A 5,801-nucleotide genomic window follows, 5' to 3' on the forward strand; every position below is an offset into this window, starting at 1 on the left:
CAAATCTCACTGTGGATGGTTGTGAGTTACCACGGGGAAGTGGGGGGCGCTATGGGGGACTTTTGGGATAGTATTGGAAATGTAATTGAGGAAAATATGTAATAAAAATAAAAAAAAAAAAAAAAAGAAACATGAACTCAGGACCTCTGGAAGAGCAGTCAGTGCTCTTAACCGCTGAGCCATCTCACCAGCCCCAGGAAATGAATTCTTAATTGTGTTTGTAATATTCCTAGCCCCAAGTCCCAGCTTGTCCCCATTTCCTCGGCCACTCACTGAGTCCTTTTTGGAGGCATTACGGGGCTTGGCCCTACTCAGTACCATTTCCTCCCATCATTTGTTTGGGTGCTAGCCCTGCGCTGGTTCTAGGCTTGCTTTTGCCAAGCGTTTGTTACTATGAGCCACAATTGAGTAGACAGGACTTCTGCTATAACCAAAGGTACAGATGCCCAGGCCCTGTGCACGCCAGGCCCTGTTGGCCATGCAGAAGTCACCAGTGGCTGGGATTCAAAACAAGGCTGGCTGAGATGGCTTAGCAGGTCAAGGTGCCTGTCACCAAGCCTGATGACCAGGTTTGACTCCTGGCACCCACATGGTGGAAGGAGAGAAACAATTCCCACAGGTTTCCTCTGACCCCCACACAGATTCACACACAGACATACACTGACTGAATGACAGACATACACACTGAATGAATGTATAAGGGAACAGAAACCAAATAACATTTCTAGAACTTTCATCTGTTTGCCTCTGCCTCCTTCCCGGGCCGGCTGGACTTAGAGAGAGAGCTTCTCATTCGACTGTTTTCACTCTCGGGGTACACACAATCTAACTTCAGGCTTTCCTTTTGCCTTGAAAACCAGGAGGCTCACTCTTCTGAAAACCAAACCTCGGTGTTCTCACTGCAGTGCAGAGTCTGAACCTCCAAGGGGAATAACGTTTCTTAAACAGACACACCTAAGCCCACACTAAGAGCAGCCCTAAGGAGGCTCATGCCTGCAATCTCAGTACTTGGAAGGCTGAGGCAGGAGGACTGGTGTGATTTCAAGGTCGGCTTGGACCACATAGCTAGTCCTGGGCTATATAGTATAATTCTGTCTCAAGAAACAAACCAAACATGCACACACAGACACACACCTGAGTTGGGAGGGGCTATGCTCTCGTCTTAGACTCAGCCAAAAGCTAGCCTGTCCACTTCCTACCTGCGTGACCTTGGGTAAGTCACTTTAGCCCCCCTAAGCCTTTTCATGGTGTACGTTCTCTCGTGAAGAGTATGCTGGTATTAGTAAGCATTACCTGGGTGGGCCTGGTACAGCCTGTGCTTTCCATAGATGAGGCTTGGGAGACAGTCCCTAACAACCTCTACTTTGGGGCTGGTAAGATGGCTGAATGGGTAAAAGTGCTTGCAATCAAGATTGATGACGTGAGTTCGATCCCTGGGACCCATTCCGTGGACAGAAAGAATGGTCGGGTTGGTCTTTGACCTCCATATAGGAACTATGGGATGTTCATTCATTCACATTCTCATTTTCTGTAGTTAAAAAAAAAAAAATCGCTGTGCGGTGGTGGCGCACACCTTTAATCCCAGCACTTGGGAGGCAGAGGCAAGCGGATTTCTGAGTTCAAGGCCAGCCTGGTCTACAGAGTGAGTTCCAGGATAGCCAGGGCGACACACAGAGAAACCCTGTCTTGAAAAACCAAAATAAAAAAATTAAAATAAATCCCGGGCTGGAGAGACAGCTCAGCGTTTAAGAGCACTGACTGTTCTTCCAGAGGTCCTGAGTTCAATTCCCAGCAAACACATGGTGGCTTACAACCATCTGTAATGGGATCCGATGTCCTCTTCTGCTGTGTCTGAAGAGAGCGAAAGTGTATTCATATACATAAAATAAATCTTTTTTTTGGTTTGTTTTAAAATCCCATTTCCTCCCCACAAAGGCTGTGATTCAGCCACAACCACTGTCCAACCCTCTTGATAAGGTCAGCCCACCGCAAAGAAGGAGGTCTAGAATAGTACCCAGGCCCTTGAGGATGCTTCCCAGATGTGCCTTCTAATGATGGACAAAGCTGGGAACATCAACCCAGGAAGGAAGAGAGAAGTGCAGGTGCTCTGGGAGACATCTGCCATCCAGCAATTAAGGGACACAGTCCCAGTGCTGGGGCCCTCTGCTGGGGCCAGAATCAGAAACACCAGTCTGGCCACAGACTTTGTCCTCTTATGACACAATCTCCCTTCCCAGCCAGCAACTCAGCAAAATCTCAGTGGTGAGTAGTGAAGGCAGTCTGGTGACTCCCCTGGTCCAGGCATAGCTCCAGAGAGGTCTAAGGCCATCCATTCCATATTGCTCACATCGCAGAAAAACATACTTCAAGGTCCCATGACCCTAAGTCTCTCTAGGAAGCAGGTTTCCTCTTGGCACCCCTACCCAGTCCTCCGCCATTTGCCTCTCCTGCAACCACACAAAAGCTCAGGACGAGTAACCCCATCCCTTGGACCACTCTCACTGCTCTAAGAGCTTTTACCTCTACCCCAATTATTTAGCCCAACTTACCTGCTAATCTAGAAGAGGGCTGTTTCCTCTGCCTAAAGGTATGGGGTCAGAGCCCCCTCACCTCCCTTTCTGGCCTCAAGTTCTTCTCAAGGCTTTATCTAAAAATCTGCAGTCAGAAGAGAGAAGAGTTTAACCTTTTGCGGCTGGCTACCAGGGCAGGGGGTGGGAGATTACACTAAGTAGTTCTGAATAACCTATAGCAAGGAGTGGAGTGCCAGTTCAAATAGGGAAAAGGTACACGAAGGAAAGAGATTACATTAAAGTCACGGTGAGCAGTTGGCGGGGCCAGAGCTATAAGCACGATGCACATTATTTATTAGGTCGGAGATGGAACAGATCTCACATGCTTCCCAGACCAGCCAGGGACCAGCACTGAAACACGAGGTTTGGATTGCATTAGGAGGTGGGACAGCGAGCACCTGACCAGGGTGGGGTTGGGATGAGCCCCAAGCCTGGCGTAAAATCGGTGGGTTGCGTTTTTAACTCCAAAGCTAACTCGATCCTGGCCTAGGACTGAGTGGAGAGCCGTCAGGCTAAGGCGTGGCTGGACCGGTGCAGCAGAAAGCAACAGGCAAACACGGCTGTGGAGCCCTACAGGGATCTGGTCTCAGCAGTGATGGGGAACTCTGAAGACCCAAGAACCCTACAATCCCACCTTGCACCTCCCGTACCTCCTTTCACATACCTTGTAGGCGTTGTTCCGGAGCCGCGACTCAAGTAACACGTGAGCCTGAATCACATGACCGTCCAGCTAGCACAGGCCGCAGGAAACTCTGGGAGTTGTAGTTTTTAAGCCAGGGTCACCATCGGACCACACCAGCTTCTCAACCCAACAACAGTTCTGAGCCAGCGTAGCTCTCTGCCAACCCGTTTATCCAGTTATTTTTAGACTTCGTCCCTTGGCCAAATTAAACACTGTTCCTTCCTCCTGGAAAGAGCGTTAAGAGGTTTGGCATCTTTGTCCTCAGGAGCCACGGGCCAAAGCTATTTGGCCTCATTATGTTTGTTCCTGCATTCATTGCCACAGCAAGTGACCCCAGAGTTTCTTTGACTGAGGAGTGTGAGGGACCATTGAACAAGAGAGAGAGAGAGAAAGAGCCAGTTTGAGCATTCATTAATCCCTGGCTACAACCTCAAGGCTAGATTTCGGAAATGTTTGAGGCAGTCCAGGCTCTTGACTTATTGAATGAAGGTGTAAATGCCTAGAGCTTTGGCTTCTGGGCTTGGCTGTATGCCGTTTATAAAGGAAGTCCTTTCCTGCCTCTTTATTTGTGGTTCTAGAGCTTGAATCTGGGCCCCAGGAAAGAGTGATATCTTTCAATTATATTCACAGTCTAGTTTAATTCTTTCTTTCTTTCTTAAAGATTTATTTATTTATTTATTTATTTATTTATTTATTTATTTATTATGTATACAGCGTTCTGCCTGCATGTATCCTGCAGGGCAGAAGAGGGCACCAGATCTCATTACAGATGGTTGTGAGCCACCATGTGGTTGCTGGGAATTGAACTCAGGACCTCCGGAACAGCAGACAGTTCTCTTAACCTCTGAGCCATCTCTCCAGCCCCAGTTTTTCCTTTTCCATTTACTTACGTGTGTCTGTGCATTCACAGTATGCACGGGGAGTCCACAGGCAACTCTCAGGAGTTGCTTCCCTCCTTTCATCCTGTGGCTTCTGGGGATTGAGTTCAGGTCTTCAGGGTTGGTAGCACGTGCCTTAACCCGTTGAGCTTCTCAATGGGTCTACCTCTCATTTGAAAAATACAGAGAATGCTAAGTTGGGTATGGGACACATGCCTGTAAACCCAGCATTCAACAGGCTGAGGCAGGAGAGCAGTGAGTTTGAAGCTAGCCTGGGTTCCACAATAAAATCCTGTCTCAGGAAGCAATGCTACCTACCCACCCCGCCGGCCCAAGATGAAAAAGGAGGCGATGTTACTGAGATTAGCAGAGCCAAGTGCAGACATAAGAAATAATATAGAGATCTGTGTGTCAGTTTGCCTCAACACACGAGTTCACAGAATATTGACATTGACACAATCTGTTAATAATATTCATCATCATTATTAAATTTACTTATTTTAATGTGTGTGTGTGTGTCTTTCTGTCTGTGTGCAGCACATGCCTTGATGATGCATCAGATCCCTTGAAGCTGGAGTTACCGACAGCTGTCAGTTGCTGTGTTGTTCCTGGAAATTGAACTCAGCTCCTGTGGAAGACCAACTAGTACTCTAAACCCTTGAGCCATCTTCTCAGCCCTTGCTGATATTCTTTTTTTTTTTTTTTTAAGATTTATTTATTTTATATACATGAGTACACTGTCTTCAGACACACCAGAAGAAGACATCAGATCCCATCACAGATGGTTGTGAGTCATCATGTGGTTGCTGGAAATTGAACTCAGGACCTCTAGAAGCGCAGTTAGTGCTTTTAACCGCTGAGCCATCTCTCCAGCCCTCTGCTGATATTCTTTAAATCTTTCATCTTATTTGGTTGTATTCGTTCTATAAAATTTTATCTCACATGAGCGATACTGAACCTGAGTTCAGTTCCCAGAGTTCACAGCACCTACAGCTCTAGCTCCAGGGGATCTAACACCCTCTTCTAGGCTCAGAGGTCTCACACACACACACACACACACACACACACACACACACACATGCTTATCACAGGAGTAAGGCTCACATAAAAGAGATCAAGCATTTCCAGCACCATAGGGTTCTGTCTTTTCTTAAAATAATAAAATAAAACCTTATTATATAAAACAAAACCTAACACATATGAATTGGACAAAACAAACAGAAGGAAAAGAATCCAAGAAAAGGCACAAGAATCAGAGTCCTAATTGTTCACACACTCAGGAATCCTATGAAAACATTTAACTAGAAAGCCATAATATGTATGTATGCAAAAGACCTGGTGCAGGCCCGGTGTGTGCACCAGTCTCTGTGAATTCATACAAGCTTTGATCATATTGATGTAAAGGGCCTTGTTTTCTTGGTGTCCTGCAACCTGTTACACCCTTTCCATCACTTCCTTAGGGTTCCCTAAGAGTAAAGGGGAGGGATTTGATGGAGACATCCCACATAGGGCTGAGTATTCCAAGGTCTCCCCCTCTTTGCATAATATCTGCTGTTGGCTCTCAGTATTTGTTCCCATCTGCTGTAGGATGAAGCTTTTCTGATAATGGCTGAGCAAGGCACTGATATATGACCATAGAGAATGTCATTAAGAGACTTTTTTTTTTTTTTT

General features: G+C 46.5%; 1 protein-coding gene across 1 annotated transcript in view; it reads right to left on the reverse strand.

Moving 5' to 3' along the window:
* Nucleotides 1-3,272, reverse strand: part of Slc38a7 (solute carrier family 38 member 7) — an 18,154-nt gene extending 14,882 nt beyond the window's left edge. Inside the window, exons 1-2 of the mRNA XM_021170526.1 lie at nucleotides 3,235-3,272; nucleotides 2,550-2,655 (exon numbers count right to left, since the gene is read on the reverse strand). The gene's annotated coding sequence lies outside the window, so the exon portion shown is untranslated. The remainder of the gene's footprint in view (nucleotides 1-2,549; nucleotides 2,656-3,234) is intronic.
* Between the last annotated feature and the right edge of the window lie 2,529 nt (nucleotides 3,273-5,801).

This window comes from Mus caroli, chromosome 8 (genome assembly GCF_900094665.2).
Source record: "Mus caroli chromosome 8, CAROLI_EIJ_v1.1, whole genome shotgun sequence".
In the NCBI taxonomy this organism is placed as follows: Eukaryota; Metazoa; Chordata; class Mammalia; order Rodentia; family Muridae; genus Mus; species Mus caroli.